The sequence below is a fragment of the Apodemus sylvaticus genome, chromosome 9 (assembly GCF_947179515.1).
Source record: "Apodemus sylvaticus chromosome 9, mApoSyl1.1, whole genome shotgun sequence".
Classification (NCBI taxonomy): domain Eukaryota; kingdom Metazoa; phylum Chordata; class Mammalia; order Rodentia; family Muridae; genus Apodemus; species Apodemus sylvaticus.
Genome location: NC_067480.1, coordinates 46,873,108 through 46,891,177, shown reverse-complemented (window position 1 = coordinate 46,891,177; position 18,070 = coordinate 46,873,108). Strand labels below are relative to the sequence as shown.

The following is an 18,070-nucleotide window of genomic DNA, read 5'->3' as shown; positions in this document are numbered from 1 at the left end:
TTGGATGTTTAAATGAAGGGAAATTAAGAAGAATTTGAATGCTTTTATTTAGGTTTACCGCTCATAGCTGGATTTTTTTTTTTATCCCAGAGTGGTTTTTTTTTTTTTTTTATCTGATCGTTGTCTAGAAGATGTAGGACTTCTTATACAGATTTCACCATCAGCCAAGGCTATTTTGAATAGAAAATGCCCAAAATGTATATGCCTTTTGTCTATGCTGCAGAAAGAAATATCAGCATGCCTACCTCATTTGTAATGTTTGGATTTTTGTCATTGTGACAGTTAACAAAATGTCTGAAATATGTGTATCACAAAGAAAAAATATTTATTTGAACGTAAGAGAAACATGTTAAAAATTATTTTAGATGAAGGTTTCCTATGTGTCCATGCTTTATTATTATTATTCCTATTACTCTAAATAAAATGGTTCACCCTTTGTAGATGGGAAGAGCTTTGGAGACTGAAGCCCAGGGATGACTCAGTGTTGTTAAATTTGATGAATAAAATATTATAATTTCTTTATAATATCTTTAGTATACAGCAGGAAATATATTTAAAGTTGGAGATGGTTAATTACTAAAAGAACTTACTATCATATGCTTTATTCAGAATTAGTTGCATAATAACGAAATCCTCTCTTTTGCAATGAAAGCAGTTGAATCCATTGATCTGGGTCTCATGACTTACATGAAAAATAATAATTTTTAATCTTAGCATTAGGGCGTATAGTGATGTGAAAGGGCAGTTATGATCACTGCCTGCCCTTTAATTCTTTAACATTATCTCTGACGTTAACATATGTTCTTGTCCACAAATCCTATATAGTAGTCATTTACCTAAAAAAAAAAAAAAAAAGAAAGGAAATGGAAGACATTTTCTGCCTTCCTGAGAAGAGACCAGTGCCACCCCTTAAACCTTTTCTAGGCATCCCTATAGAATTCTCCTTCAAGACTGTTAGTTTAAAATGTTTCATAGTACAGGTTTAGCTTTCTAAAAAAAAAAAAACTGTACTTAAAAAAAATGGCCGAGACAACCACCATAAGAATGAAAGATCCTAACAGTGTGCATGTACACCATGAATCGGGGGATGTACGGCAGGTTAATTTTCTCTGCAATGGGTAATCACAAGTGACTTAATTTATTCATGCACAAGCATTGCTGAGGAGCCTGGCTTCTGTGGGCAGTCCCAGCTTCAGGGAGGAAGAGACACGGTACTGTCCGCAGGCTTCCAGAGCATGGGCTGCTCAACAATATGTGATTCTGGACAGGAGAAGGAATTTTAAATAAATAAATAAATAAATAAATAAATAAATAAATAAATAAATAAAGTGTGCTCTCCAAAGCAATGCCGCATTTTGGTCTTAAAGACAAATAAAATGATTATGCATTTTCCTTGTCTCAGAAATTCTTCAGGAGAATTGTGTATGTAAGCCTCAAGCGAGACTCATCCCTACCCCCATTTCTCTCGGATGTTGTAAAACTCCACAGATCATTCTTTTTTGAGGCTTTACTTAAAGTAAATAAAAATATTTTGTTATATTTGATTAAAAAATGTCTATTTCTTACATTTTTTTTTCTGACCAAATCCCTGTAGAATACACACACACACACACACACACACACACACACACACCACATGGTCTGATTCCTAGCTTTCACATGTATTCAGAAACTTGTCATATTTTATTTTGAGCTTTGGGGTATCTGTGCTAATTAAAAGATGTGAAATGATCAATGTCCTATTCAACAAGAAGTCTGCAGTACTCTGCCAACATGAACGGCTCAGCTCCACTGCGTTTTTATGTAGGCATTGTAGAGGCTGCATATAACCAACAAGAGGCCTCCATTGACTCCTTTCCTATGACCATTCTGAAAACATCTATGGGGTATGCTGGTGGACTTTATATAGAACGAACCTGTTTGTTAAAATACCTGTTAGTGAGTCAAATCCAAACAGGCTCAACTCCTAGAATTGTAAGGCCAGTCTCAGTACCATGGCGTGACTAATCAATATTGCCTGAACAATTCTTAACTCTTACAGAATTTTCTGTCAGTCATACTGTAACACAAACAAAATAGTGGCTAAACTACAACAGTTTCAGTTAATACCTATTTAATTAATTTATAAATCAGTAAAATTTGTATGTGTTCTGTTAATAATTAATGATTTTAGTGGTGATGTTTGAGTCCAGAACTCAAATCCTAGTCACTGACTCTAACACTGAGCTACATCTCCAGTCCCTAGTTAGTATTATTAGATAAATTATTTTGGTAGAAAGGCAAAGCACATGGTCTATCTGTGAAAATTTCTTAAGATCATATGGAAAATTATTTTTCTGGATATTAGTTAAAGAGGAAAATTTTTTCAGTTTCACCAGAAGGAGACAAAAAGGCAAACTGTAGCCTGGGCTCTGCTTACGGGCACCTCCCACACAGTGTTCCAGGCGCTACACTGCTGGCTACATGTCGGGTCTCCTGCCAAGCTTCTGCAGTAGCAGAGGGCCAAAGGACTTGATCTCTTGATTTCTCTGCAAATGCCATACTAGAAATGATCTCATATGAGCAAGAGAACTGTAAAGACTAGATTCTATATGCAGGGGTGGTGGCTCCCCTGCAATCCCAGAATTCAGGTGGCTAAGGCAGGAGGATTGCCAGTTCCAGGCCACAGTGTGTCTGGAACAATAGAACCTGGTGTGAAAAGCAAAAATAAAAAAGGGTAAGGGTGCAGGGATTTTAATTTTCTATAGCTAAAGACTCCATAAAGAGACTTTTAGAACCACAATAATTGTGAATGCAATTTATTGTCACTTGCTTTTTTAATTAAAACTATAACATGTTACTATTAACTATCTTCCTGACATTATCTTAAGCTTTTAGCATGTGATATATCATTTAACTCTCACTGCAATCCTCAGATGTAGTCTCCATTTTATAGATGACTGAACTGAGACTCCAACAGTGTACTTTCCGAGTCTGGCCCAAAGCCCTCTTAGACGTTCATAATGATGAAATGTTTCTAGAAGTTTTTTGTACACAGTTATTTTCTTTTTTTTCCACAGTTATTTTCTTAATACTTTATTTATATGTATAATACAAGGCTACAGAAATAGCAAAACAATAGACTTCTCAGATTTTCATTTACATGTAATAGAAGTATATGTCAAAATAATTACATCATTCAAGTTCTTATAGATTAAATATATGCATATATAATACTCACGTTTTCATGTATTTTACATAATATATTAATTAGGAGTACTTCAAACAAAGCTGGCACATCAACTCAGAGGTTTTTAAATGAATTAATAAAGCATTTTTCTTATCTTCACCATGAAATTTTATAATACGTTGCATGATCTATGTGTGAACATTAGAGAATTCAAGAGTGAAATACCACAACGCCTATCATATTTTGTAAAGATTTTTACATTAAATGTTGTCAAAAAAGTCTCAGGTATCTGAAGTAAATACTGCAGAAAGTTATATCATGAACATTGGGAAAAATATCCAAACAAAGAACAAGTGACCCCTAAAAATCATGAGGGAACTAACAGATCTATAGTATGTATCAAGACCCTCTTCTTGTGAAAAAGTAGCTACAACAGAATATTTCCTGAGGTGAGCTGGCACAGTAGGGCAGGACAGAGAAGCACTTCAATCCCCTTGAACCATTCCAACACATGAACTTGTATAGAGTAGTGGAGGATGAGGTATTAGGTGTGAAATCCAGGAAGGATGGAAGCAGTCAAGGGGACTACTGCACTGAAGGAGCTTCAAGAAATGCACACATTAAAATAAGGATGGGAGGGATTTGCCAAGCTTAGGAAGCAGAGATGGCTCTCAGAAGTTCTAGATCGTAGGTCAGATCAAGGACTCTTGAAAACAAAGCACGGAAGAGTGTGACTACTACAGTGCTGTGCAATATAAAACTACTATTCCCCCTTTGGAACGGCAAAATACAAATGTCATTTAGATGGACTTAACAGAGTGGAAGGTGTTTTTAAAGAGCATGTTGCGTTTTCACTTTTTGCTTTGTCTTTGTATGGTTTTATTCTTATTCATTTGGATAATATTTTTTTTTAACAGAAGATAACTATGCCCAAACTATTTTCAGGTTCTTTATCTTACAGCTCTGTTTAAGACTGTGGAAGTAAGCATATTATGCAAAGCATCATTTTAGGTCCCGCTATGCAGAAAGAAAAAAAAAAAAGCCCAAAGATCACTGGTTGTAGTTATGGGAAAAGGTCATGAAAGTGAGAAATTCTTCTGAGCCCCAGATTCCATTTGGATACATTAGCTGATTGACAGTTGGGAGAAATAAAAGGCAGGCAAATGACTCAAAGATTACTTCAAAGTTCGAATTTGATAAAGAAGTGACTTAGAGAAATGTGTCTGACAGATACTGGCAGCAAGGAGTTCTCCTCTTATTGACCCTTGCATTTACAGGAGACATGTAGCAGACAGCCAATGAATGCTGAGTGAGTGGAAGAGGGTTAAAAGATGGAGATAAGTGGGTGGGGCATGAAAGACTGGCCTGTGAGTGCTCTGGAGTAAGAGCTTGCAAGATGGAGGGCGAAAGGTCTGGAGGCTGTGGGTGATGTTACCAAGAAAGGGGTGAGAGCAGAAACACAGAGAAGAAGAGGAGGAGCACCCTCATTATAGATGCAGAATAAGACAGGAATTGGCAATGGAGAAGGAATAATTAAAAGACAATATGTTAGAAAACAAAATCAATACTAATATTCCTCAGAAAAAATTCAGGGATAAAATAATTTCAATCTGCATCTTATAAAACTTTATAAATCTACATTTTATATGGGAAATGGAATGATGTTCACCCATAATCTTACAATCTACAGGTAGTTCTCAATCCTTGATAAACATTTCATCTCCTTTTCTTTCATTTTATTGCAATTAAATGTATGAAATTGGGACTACAGAATGCATAATTGAATTTTGTCCTTTTTCCATTCATCATGATCTTAAGAACCTTACATTTTCTCAGTTGCATAATTTTCTGACACACAGACATTGATTACCTTTATTAACCAATCTTTCCACTGTGCCACAGCCATTATAATGGTGCTGCAACAGAATCATTTGTGCCTCATTCTTTCAGCTCAGATAACTTCCAATGGATGTTACCAAATACCAAAGTCACATGGTATATTGTCAAATCCTTGGCCAGATATAATATGGCAGTTTCAAAATGTGCCTCTGGTTTGTCCCATGAAACAGCATCTGATCCTCTGTTAATGCCAGCTAGTTTTTGCAGTAGACACTTTCATTGTAATACTGCTGTTGATCAGTTATACTCACTTTATGAGTAAAGGAAGAGAGACCCTGATGTTTGTACATATTTAGTTTTGAATCTAAGCCATGTTGCAATTATGTGAAAGAAACAAGAGCTTATAAAGTAAACAATATAAAAATATACTTAACAAGCTAAGGACTGGGAGGAAAGCAAGATAAAATCAGAGGAAGGCAAGGAAGCAGTGTTAGAACTCAATGGGTTTTAGTGCTTGCTAACATGAGAATATTCAAGAACAGATTTCTGTGGATAGAGAGGGATGACTACATGTATAAGTAGAAAAAGAATACATTTATAGGACAAGGTCCTAACAAAGTGGGAATCATGGATAGAGATGAAGATTTGTGGATGGGCAGCAAGACATTTCACATTAGAGCAAAAGAAAAAGGTAGGGAGTTTCTCACGGTAAAGAAATGATGTCAAGACTTAGAAATAATATCTAGACTTTATTCTAACCTGGAAGGCAAACTCATCCACTCAGCCAATTAATATTTTTTTGCCCTCTAGACTCCATGTTCTTTTCCTGGACTATGCAGTTTCCTTCTAGAGGAAGAAATAGCCAATGGGCTAACAAGTAAAATACACACATTTCTGCCATGGCTACTTTGAGAGCACTGGTTCTACAAGGGAAAGAGGAGATGCTAAGAGAACTGCCTCTGACAGTGGAAGGCAGAAGTGAAGCACAGGGATCCTGGTAAAGTTCCGATTCTGAGTGCTAAGGCCAGAAAGTGGTCTAAGGGTCTGTATTTTGATGAGAATCAGGTTACAAGATTGCTGGAACTACATTCTTATTTGTGAGAGGTTATAAGGCAAATACCCATCCTCTCAATGACAGAAATTATCAGCGCCACTGCCACAAGCCTATCCAGTGGGAGCCCTTGGTTTTGTGCAGTAAGACTGCATCCGCCTCAGCCTCTCTGAGGCGAGGGAGAATTGCCCGCCTTCACTCCTGAGTTTTTGTCCGTATGGCCCATTGTTTTGGGAATGATCCATTAAACCAGCCATAATGAGCTGGTGGCATTTCATTCTTCCTGCCCTTGGTCTCTGCTTATTACAACGTAATGAATTCTTGTGGTTTGACTTTGGGAATGTCATTCTATATCACCCTGGGCCAGTTTCTGAGCTCCAGTGGGCTGGTTTCTGAGCTCCATTTCTCTATACCTACATTTCCAATTTATTTGAATCTCTTCTCTGCCTAGTGCAGTGCTTCTCAGCTTCTGTGGATGTGACCCCTTTAGGGATTGAAGGACTCTTTCACGGGGGTCGCATATCAGATATCCTGCATATGATATTTAATTAACATCATGATTCATAACAGTATCAAAATTACAGTTATGAAATAGCAACAAAATAATTTTATGGTGGGGGGGGTCACCACAACATAAGGAACTGTATTAAAGGGTCACAAGATCAGGAAGGTTGAGAACCACTGGCCTAGAAGGTCAGCCCAGTGTCAACTTAGCCAGTGTCATCATCGTCCTCTAGGTATGGAGTCTGTATCCTATCTTCTTCAACCCACATCATTCTGATCATTTATTTATTCATTTTACATCCAGGTTACTGCTCCCCTTCTTATGCCTGCCCCACAGTCCCTCCCTCTATACCGGTCTGCTTCTCCTCTGTGAGGGTAGAGCTCTCTCCCCAACCACTGTAGGTATCCCACAACCCTGTCCCAGCAAGTCTTTGCAGGGCTAGGTGCATTCTCTCCCACTGAGGCCAGACAGGGTAGCTAGCTCTGCCAGGGGAACAGATTCCACAGAGAAACAACAGCTTTAGGGATAACCCCCTCTCCAGTTGGTGGCAGACCCACATGAAGACTGAGCTGCGTGCTAAACACTCTACTCACATCTTAATACAAGCTTTGAGGGAGTCTTCTAAAGGCTGCATGGAACTTTTAAGATTAGTTTCTGACTTAAGGAAAGAGTCCCTCACTCATACTCCATAAACATATTTTCTCAATGGTGGAGCATGTTATTGGTTGAATCATTATCCTTGGAAGAGTTCTTCAGATTGTTATAGGAAGATGGCTAAGTAGTCATTAGAATCTTTGGTTTATGGAACTGGAAACATGATGGCTCAGTAGTCCAAAGCACCTGGTGTTCTTGCAGATGATCCACATTTGCCCCAGCTCCACATAGAAACTCACCTGTAACTCCAGCTCCAGGTGATCAGCTCCCTCCTCTGGCCTCTCTAAGGTCCTGCACACACAATGCATGAAAAACTCATTCAGGCAAGATACACACACACACACACACACACACACACACTCACACACACACACTATTCAACCTTTATAAGGAAACCTGGATACACTGGCAGAAGAAAACATAGATTCTCACCATCATTGCTTGGTTATAATTGAGGTTTTCCAGTTTAGGATCAGGAATTCAGGAACAGTGATTTCATTGACTCCTTTCACACAATATACAAGAACGTTAAAATATCTAAACAAAGCAAGCCATCCTATAAATAAGACGTGCTCACATAGAAAAGAATGATAGCGTAAGTGTGTCTGTTGAACATCAGGGGCACTTTTTCTTATTAATAATTGACATTTTTTGACAGACCTAATTTTGTTTCTAACTATCCCATGACAGGTTTCTAGATCAGCACTTCTGTTTTCCAATTTGGTAAATGCTTAAGCTGCCTGATTGGAACAAATATTACCCTAGAAACTTGAGATTAAAAATTACAGTGAAATAGCAAGTTAAATTCAAATGAAGAGAAGTCAACAGTAGATCACATTTTTCCCAAGAGTGCTCAGGAAAGGTCCTTGAAAAGAGATGGAGTCTCAGGCACCTTTGTACATATTCTGTCTACACTAAAAGCTCTTGAACATTTGCCAAGGGGAAGCAAAGAGAATGAGCTCTCTCTCTCTCTCTCTCTCTCTCTCTCTCTCTCTCTCTCTCTCTCTCACACACACACACACACACACACACACACACACACACATGCATACACTCACAGGTATTCCCTCAAGTAGGAATCAATTGTCTTTTCTCATGGATTCTGTTGGAGTCTGATTCATATGGCTTGAATTAACCTTTCTTAAAATTCCCTTTCAGTGTTAATGACTATGGATTATGACCATTAAACAAGCCGGATGCACATTGATCTCCATCTGGCATTGGTTAAAACAAATCTAGTCCATTTAACACATAAGTAATATATTTTTATAACATGTGGGAGCTGAAGAAATAGTGGTTTGGGGGATTGTTTTGGAAATATCTTGTTCTGTATCCAAGATGAACAATAGCTATATATATATATATATATATATATATATTCATATTCCTGTTTTCTGCAAGTTTTAGAAATCTCTTGCTAATCATAAGCACTTGTGACTCAACACAATGAAAAAAGATACATTAATGCTTCTTCCCACACTGTGTCTAAGTACTTCAGGTTAGCATACACTTCAGTGTACTTAGAGGTGAATTTGAGATATTCCAGACTCTTAAAAAGAAAATCCTCAGTAGGCTACCTCGTCTCAAAGAGTGGGTGTAGAAATCTCTCAAATAATTGACAAGATTATGTTGGTAGTTCAGAAATAAGGGAAGTAACAATAAAAAATGTGAAGGAGAAAAGGCATGCAGGAAGAACTCGTGATCCTAAGTAAGTCATTGAACTGTTCAGAATGTTGTACTTTTCATTTCCAGGGCAGTGAATGGTCCAAAAGGTGAGAGAGGAACAATAAATGCAACATGATGGCCAATGCACATATATGTTTTCAATTCTGTTCTCTTTGGTATATTCATGAAGCATCAGCTTATACATTGTTAGAGTAATGCATTTGGGTTTCAAAGAGAAAAAAGAAATGACCCTTAGAACAATATTTTAAGTAGTGCACAATGTTTTCTGACACGCAGTGTCCCATAGGTCATGGCAGTCTATGGAGTGAGAGAGGTGGACTTTATTTTCCTGCTGATATACTTATTGTAGATGAAGGGCTTGTAGTTTGAGGCATCAAACCGCCTGCTTGCATACTCTACTAGGAAATGAATCCTTTGGGTATGTATATTTTCTCAGATGCCAAAGGCTGAATTTTATATTACTTGGACACCCAAATTCTCTCTCTCTCTGTGTGTGTGTGTGTGTGTGTGTGTGTGTGTATTAATATATTGACTTGATTGCAATATAAAATAAAAGTTATCTACACTAAATGGATTAACATCTCATCACAAATGTCCCTGCTTTAGTAAAAGTTCACAGATCAAGATGCCATAAAATCTGGATAATCCAGATGACATAAAATCTTCAATCTGAAACTTTCACAGGAAACAGAGGAGGCCAGTTGAGGATGGGGAAGCAAAGAGGAAATGTATTTGGATATGGGGAAACATACTCAAAGTGCATCCTGTAGCCCTGTTTAACAATTTCTAAAACAAAGAGTGTTTTATGAAGTCAGGGAGACCTGGCCTGAATCCCCATTAATCCTGTTATTCTCTAGCCATTTTTAGGAATGTTATTGAACCTCACAGTCCTCAGTGTGGCCTTAGAGAACACAGGTGACAGTTTCCCCATTTATTATGGTACTTAAGTCCATTGAAGTAAAAAGATCTTAAGATAAGCCTCAACTTCAGGAAGGGATATTACAAACAAAATTAATCTATGAAAATAAGAATAGTATGGTGGAAGTGTAGAAGTTGAAGAACTACTGAGGAGAAATTAAATTCAGAAAGTAAATTACAAGTCATAGCAGCCTTTAAGGCAACATACTAGAAAGTGTTTATGGATGAGAACAAATGCTTTCCCTAAAGTATTAAAGCATGATATCTCTAATTATAACCAATAAATAAATAAATAAATAAATAAATAAATAATATTTTAATAGCTGAGAGAACATCATGGCCGACAATGTAAACCACATCAATGAGAGAGAGTCTAGGTGACTCCTGTTCATTCTCAACTTGCAGTGGATCTAGTGACATAACAAAATTTACCCGAGAGCTTATGCAAAGGAACATAAATAGAATATCTTTGTCATTTCAAAATATATAGTTTAAAAATAAGATTTTTATTTGGATGTGAGAATATGTCTGCCCGCTGTGGGCAAAAGTGTGTGTCAGATCCTCCAGAGTAGGAGTTTGAAACGATTGTGAGCTCCTCATCTTAGGTCCTGGGAACCAATCTTGGGTCCTGTTGAAGAACAGCAAGGATTTTTAACTATTGCGTCATTTCTTTCCAGTGGCTAGTAGTCACTACTAAAAGAAAAAGGAATGAGACCATAAACGTCTGTGCTCAAAACACTGAGTAAGCACCGCAACTTCAAGCACTAGAGATCCATTTTCACTGCTGGTAAGCCCCTGCCTAACTGCCCTGGTGCATCCAGGTCATGGAAAGGGTGCTAATCCAAAGCAAACTCCTTCAATTTGTTGTTGTTCCAAGAGGCTGGTACGCTTAACTTAGTCCTTAGCCTATGGTCAACATTGTTCCCATACCTTCTCTTCTTTTCCTCTACCATAATAAGAGACCCACTCTTTGGTAGGTTTCCAAAACACATGACCATTGAAAATAGAGGTTCCAGCCTTCTCGCAAAGAACATGTGGCCATATGACTAATTTCTGGCCAATAAGGCATAAGCTGAAGTTAGATGTGGAATTTACAGCAGCTACTTAAAAAGATGGAGTATGACATTCATCATTCTTTTGTCATGTCTGCTGGTGGGAATACAGATTTAATAGCTTGAGCCTCAACACCCAATTTCAATTAAAGATAAACTCATAAACAAACTTCGATTTTAGTTACTATTGATTAGAGTTTCCCAATACTTACAACCTAACTTATTCAAACTTGTTTAATAGTTCTAAACCTTATATTTGCATTTGTAGACTTTCAAGCATTATTTCTACTTACCTAAATAGCTTTCATATTAAAATTATTATTATTATTAGCTGGACATGCTAAGCATTTCCCTAAAATCCCATCCTTTGTAAGGCAGAAGCAGGAGGCTCTTAGGCACCAGGTCTAACAGAACTGTATCAAGAGACACCATCTCAAAACAAAATATATCAAACAAAACAAAAATTAAATCTGATTACTAAACCATACAAATTCAAACATTTACTATGTCCTATCACTTCTAAATTTCAAGCATGCTTCAAATTCATCTGCTTCTTTCTTCCCACAAGGGTGGGGCTGGAAACCTTTTTATATGCCCCCCATGTTCACCTTTAGGTCCAAAGTCTGTACACAGTTCCAGGCCATCTGTAATCAGCCTCTGCTGATGACAGACCCATCAGAGTTTATAAGTCTGGAGACAGTACATTTTCTTTTCTTTCAGTCCTCTGTGCTCTTTCTTTACCTTTTCTACTCCAAGCCTTTTCCTTTATGTAACTCAAACCCTGCTCACTGGCCAGATCTCAGTGACGTAGCTTTTTCAGATCTTCCAGATTGTTATGTTTGCACCTTGGAGCACTCACACAGCTGAACCTATCTCTCATTATCAGATTAACATATGTCTCCTCCACGAGCTTGGGGTCTCCATGATGGTTCATCTTGTGCCACACTAGATTCCCCAACTAGATTCCAGAGTGTGGATCAGAAAACCTTGCTGACTTACAAGACTTACTAGCTTACCCAATATCTTCTTTCTTCTCCTCAAAGGCATCTTTAACATCTCAACCAAAGTTCTACTTCTCAAAATCCAGCCAGTCTTTCATTCTACCAGAGCCCTGCTCGTGCCCATGTTGTGATCTGCTGAGAGTCTTATTTATGTGTTGACAGTATCCTAAACCATCATTAGGATAAGTCCTAGGGAGTGGGAACTCTTAGAAAAGAGTGTTGCCATAATAACTCCATACATTTAAAAATCTGTTTACTATAATCATCTTGCCAAAATAGGCATCTCTGGAATCTGTAGTTGGTAAACTAAACTTTTTCAGAAGCAGAATACAGTTAAAAAAAAAAAAGGAACAGGCTTTAACAAGTGCTGGTATGTAGTACTGTACAGTGAGGTGCCCTTGCATTCAGATCCAGAGTAAATACCTTATCAGCTGGGAGGTGCTGGTACCTTATTAAGCCTCCACTGTGTAAGACAGGAATAGTGTTGTCAACCATATTAAAATATTGAGAGAGTACATACAGATAATAAACACATCATATGTATAAATATTATGATTATTATATTACAAGTTTGTATTTTACCACCCCCCTCTTCAGCAAATAAGCCAATGCATAGATCGTTATTATTGTTGTTGTTGTTGTTTATGCTGTTTGCAAGCTGATGGTGAAGTTCCAACATTTCATTGAACAAAGTCAGACCTGTGTTGGGGCTTTGAAGCCCTGAGACTTTTAGTTGCTCTCTTCCTTTATGCCCACTCCACCCCTCAATTAAAGAAAAAAATGACAGATGGAGAACACCAAGAGGAAAGATGTGGTTATATGTGGTCCAAGGTCATCAGCAAGGCCAGCCTGGAAATTACATTCATGCTAAATTACACCACCTGAGGCCATTTTAGTGTCAGTAGATGTGTCTGTACAGGGCGTTAAGAGTTCAGCTGTCCCCACGAGGCTTATCTGCAGAGTAGATTCTCTTGAGCCTCCTCTGGCTCTTTCATACTCCAGATGACCAGCTGCTCTCAATCCTCCCTGTGGGTTTAACAGGCTCTGTCTTCACTCTGGTCTGTTTCCAACCATCTTCTGCTAAAATGTGCTCCAGGTAGCTTTCCCTCCTGCTAGAATCAGTCATTCCCAATGTTCTACCTTATCCACTGCCTCAAAAGAAGGTAAATGACTGAGGAAATCTTTTCCTGTTCTTTGTCTCTTATCTCATGAATTCTTTGTCAGTCCACATCGTAGAATAAAAAATAGTAGACTTTCTTGTAATGCCAGGGTACCTAGGGTGAGCGTTTAGGAGCCAGGACTCTGTGAGTGACCATAGATGTAGCAGCCACATTGCTTGTTTCACATGGGATGCTTCACACTTTCATTATGATGTTGTCTTAGTTAGGATTCCATTGCTGTGAAAGACGCCATGACCAAGGCAACTCTAAAAAGGACAACGTTTAATTGGGACTAGCTTACAGGTTCAGAGGTTCAGTCCATTATCATCAAGGCAGGAAGCATGGAACATCTAGGATGGTACGAAACTGAAGGAGCTGAGAGCTCTACATCTTATTCTGAAGGCAAACAGGGAAGACTGACTGCCAGGCATCTAGGAGGAGGGTCTCAAAGCCCACCACCACAGTAACACACTGCCTCCAACATGTCCACACCTACTCCAATAGGGCCACACCTCCTAATAGTGCTATTCCCTGGGCCAACCATATTAAAACCACTATAGATGTGAGCTCATCATTGGAATTAGGTTTGTGGTTAGGCAGCTTTGTCTACTGATTACAATTGCCCTTTCTTCACATGTATGTTCTTATGTTGTTTTTGATATGTAGGTCTATTAAATTACATACATGTCTATCTATTACATATACATGTATACTCATATATGCAAATGTAGAACTAAGCATGATTTGTTAAGAAGGCAATAGTTCAGCTTGGTTCAGGATTACTTCTGCCAATGACAGTTGCATGCTCTCCACAGAAAACTTCAATAATAATTATCTCATAGATTCATGAGAAATAAAAGCTTCTGAAAGTTGTCAGACTCATAAGCATAGGTAGTAAATGTAACTAATATCCTAATCATTCTTATTTTCTAGCAACACTAGCTATAGTTATAGGTGCTCCATTCATTTCCAATCCCTCTCCTTTTTCATCATAAAAATGCAGGGTTTCACATCTTTGAACATTTTCTTAAAGTGTTTCATTGTTTTCTACATCTTACAGGGCAAAGAAATCTCCAAACACATTTTATACTGTGAGCCGATGAATTTTGTACAGGCCACGTTGGAGCCCCATGAAAGACTACTGTGTGCATTGAGCTCCTCTTTCTTTAGAAGGTCTCTCATCTCTTTGATATTTATGGGTCATGGTTTTTACTGTAAATGGCTTCATATCAAGTAGTATTTGACAAGCTTCAGACATCTGTCTGCAAGTCATCACCCTCCTTAGCAGGATTGTCAGAGACTCGCTGTCACCAGGAATCATTTATGAACCTAGCACCTATTCCTAGATACCATGGAAAACTAGGAATTCATTTCAAAATTCATTAAAGTCATGAAATTAACCATGTTAAATCAAACAGACAGCATTTCACATTTATACAGACCACATTGCAAGTTAGTTCAGTTTTGCCATAGTCAGATTTTACTAAGGTTCTTTGAAGACCCCTGGATCTCCTTGACCCCTTTCAGGTTTGAAGAAAACTGGCTTATATTCTTCTCTGAGCTCCTGAAAAGATCTGTGGGCTATTTGCATGTGTGCTTTTGTTATAAAAAAGTATTAGTTATCAATGTTAGTAACAAGTTTCATATTTATTTCTGTATCCATATTATTTATGCTGGCTCTTCCTGTAACTTTCCATGAGATAGCTGTCTTAGTCAGGGTTTCTATTCCTGCAAAAACATCATGACCAAGAAGCAAGTTGGGGAGGAAAGGGTTTAATGAGCTTACACTTCCATGTTGCAGTTCATCACTAAAAGAAGTCAGGACTGGAACTCAAGCAGGTCAGGAAGCAGAAGCTGATGCAGAGGCCATGGAGGGATGAGTCTTACTGGCTTGCTCAGCCTGCTCTCTTATAGAACCCAAGAATACCAGCCCAGGGATGATACCACCCACAAGGGGCCCTCCCCCCTTGATCACTAATTGAAAAAATGCCCCACAGCTGGATCTCATGGAGACACTTCCCCAACTGAAGCTCCTTTCTCTGTGATAACTCCAGCCTGTGTCAAGTTGACACACAAAACCAGCCAGTAAAATAGCCAAGGAAACAAGGTGGCTTGCAACCTGTCTCAACAAAAGCTCCTGAAATCAGATTCAGTATTTAATCAGCAGGTGTGGTGTCACAATTGACCTGAAGAACTCTGTATCTTGTGCACAGAGTGTGCTTAAAGAGTAGACATGTGCCAGTGATCTTTAGATCTGGTCTTAAAAACCAATGATAGCTTTAGACTCAACTTCTCCTTACAGACTTTACTTTTCAATTTTTAATTGAGAGTTGCTAAGAAAAGTCAGTGGTTGGGCCTTGTTTCCCACCCACCCCCAATGCATCATAGAGAATGGCCCATCTTCTTTTAAGAGATGCGTTTGAGCTAGGTAAATTTTTTATGCATTTTGCACACAAAATGTGTGAAAAGAGAGGATTATTAAAACAAGTTCTGACACAGAGAAGAATTCATACAAATCACAAACAACCTCCATTTTGAAGTGTTGTCTGTTCTGTATGGTGGGGTGTATTCATGGAGAGAAAAATAGCTGGTTTAGTCAGATTGATTGTATAAACAAGATATGGAATCAGGCTTAGCTTGTTGAAAACTAAAGTGTGATGTAGATTCTAAAATGAGTAGATGTCAGTAGGTCAAGGGCACTGATCATTACCAAACACAGCTTTCATGCATACAACGTGGCTTCGCATAGTCACCATGTCATCTGATGTCGATATTTGAGGAAGATGGAACTTATTGCAAAGCATCAGTAGAATGAACATGTGCACAGAATTGTATTCTTCTTATATTTTATAAGGAGGGAGGAGAAGCAAGTATCAAGAAAACATGGAAATCAGCATTCTCAAAGCTTACCGAATGGTTGAGCAACTCCTTTTTATTTATTTTATTTTTTATGAGTGTTTCACCTGTGTGTGTGTGTGTGTGTGTGTCTGTGCACTGTGTGTGTGCCTGCTGCTCTGGTGGTCAGAGAGTATATCAGCTCCCCTGGAACTTGAATCAGGATAACCAGGTGCTGCAAGAACAACAAATACTCTAAACCACTGAGCCATCTCTCCAGCTCTCCCAAAGCAATGTTAATGTCCTAAAAGGAGTTTTATCCAATCTCTAATTCCTGTATGAAACATCATTTCATATCTGTATCTTCTTTTTCTCAGCCACAAAACAGAATTCATGGCTTTTGCATATGCTTGGTAGAGTCTCTGTGTTTGGACATGACGTAACAAGACTGTTATGACTCTCTCAGTGTTTATAAGAAAATGCACAACTGTTCTTAGTAGTCTTAGAGTTCATCTGAGACCTAATGGCCATATGGGCAAACAGAAAGGAAGAGATTAGGGAAAGTTCACATAATGCCAAGATAAAGCCACAGATGGCCTGTTCTGGGTGGAGAGATGATTGTGCAATTTTAGTAACAGAGTAGAATAAATTCCTGTTAGATAAGCGTTCTGCCTTATGGAACTGCAGGTTCTCATGGTCTTCTGGGTATTTTGTTTTGACTCTTTTGGTACCTTTACCAACAAGCTAGAGTCTGCCCAGCAGGACAGAGCAGCATCAATGAGAGAAGTGTAGATCCCAGGAAGGAGAATAAGAGGAGCAGACATTTGCCTTTTTAGAAATCATACTCAGGCTAGTGAGATGGCTCATCAGGTAAAAGTTCCTGTTGCCAATCCTGACTACCTGAATTTGAGCCCTGGGACCAACATGATCAAAGAAGAAGATTTACTTGTCTTCTAGTGTCCAAGTGTGTATGGTGACAGGCTCCACATTCTCAAATTTAATTAAATTTTTGTTTTAAAATCATACTCAGTGTTCCAAGAAGAGACTGCAGTATTCACCCAGTCTGTACCCTTGAAACAAAAATACCGTGTAAATCCTTATCTTAATCTGCATTAATCTCAATAAGCTGATTTAGTAGTTTGGCTCTTGAGGTTAACTAATGAGAACACTCTAGGAGTTCACTGATCTGTCTACACAATCATAAGTTACAAGAAAAAGAATGTTCCTGCTTTTCAGAAAACAATTGTCATCTCTTGTGAAGTATGAACACCAGTAGGTAAGGTATAATTAAAACTCAGAAAAGGGAGATTCTTTTGCATGTGATAGTCTTGCATCCTAATCAGTTTCAGTGGAGTAGCCTACAGTGGTGGTCTGTGTGGTGGAGAGCCATTAGAAAGTTTCCATTCTGTGCACACAGGCAGGCCTAACCTTCTGTATGCAGCCTCCTGTCTGTGGAGAGACCACTGTGAGGTTCTTTTATTACGTACACTAAAATAACAAATAATTATCTTGCTATAAAAGAAATACTGATAATTATAGTTTTCCAGGCATGTTGTAGAAACAGACAGGAAAGACAAAGTGTTAGTGTTGGCAAACCCTAGAACAAAATGCTGCTGCAGACTGGAATGAACTCCCATGGCTAATGGAACATACAAATGCTACAAATTCCAGGAGCTGTTGAAAGACTTGATGGTTATGGTATAATCAGGGGATGGAGATTGTAAAGCCTATATGAAAATTTCCCACTGTATTTAGTTTGTGCGGCAGTTATATGGGTGGGGAACAGAAGGAAGGAGGGAGGGAGGGAAGAACGAAAGAAACAACAAAAGAAAGCAGTTTATGTTAAAACTACAGTCCTGTCCCTATACATACAAATTAATTACCATCTATCATTTTTAACTTGAGTACTTGAAAGAACTAGAAAAAATCTATACAAATCCTTTCCTTTCCTTGGTGATATCATTTTGAATATAAAAATAATAATAATGATGATATTTCATGGTTGAGATCATGTCTCTGAGTCATTCGAGTTTGCATCTGTGAACGTCCTCTCCTTTGTGGAGCTGAGTAACTGCATAATTAAGTTGTCCTTTAAAGCAACAATAATTACAAAATGTCAAAAGTTAACCCAAGTGTCATGTGCTAAAGGTCTGGTATTTGTATTTTAAAGATCCTCCACAGTAAATTAATACTACATGTG

The 18,070-nt window shown here is 38.2% G+C and overlaps 1 protein-coding gene across 1 annotated transcript in view; it reads left to right on the top strand.

The window, feature by feature from the left end:
- The window catches only part of Map2 (microtubule associated protein 2), a 268,392-nt gene that overhangs the window by 143,973 nt on the left and 106,349 nt on the right, over positions 1 to 18,070 (top strand). The gene's annotated exons all lie outside the window — the stretch shown is intronic.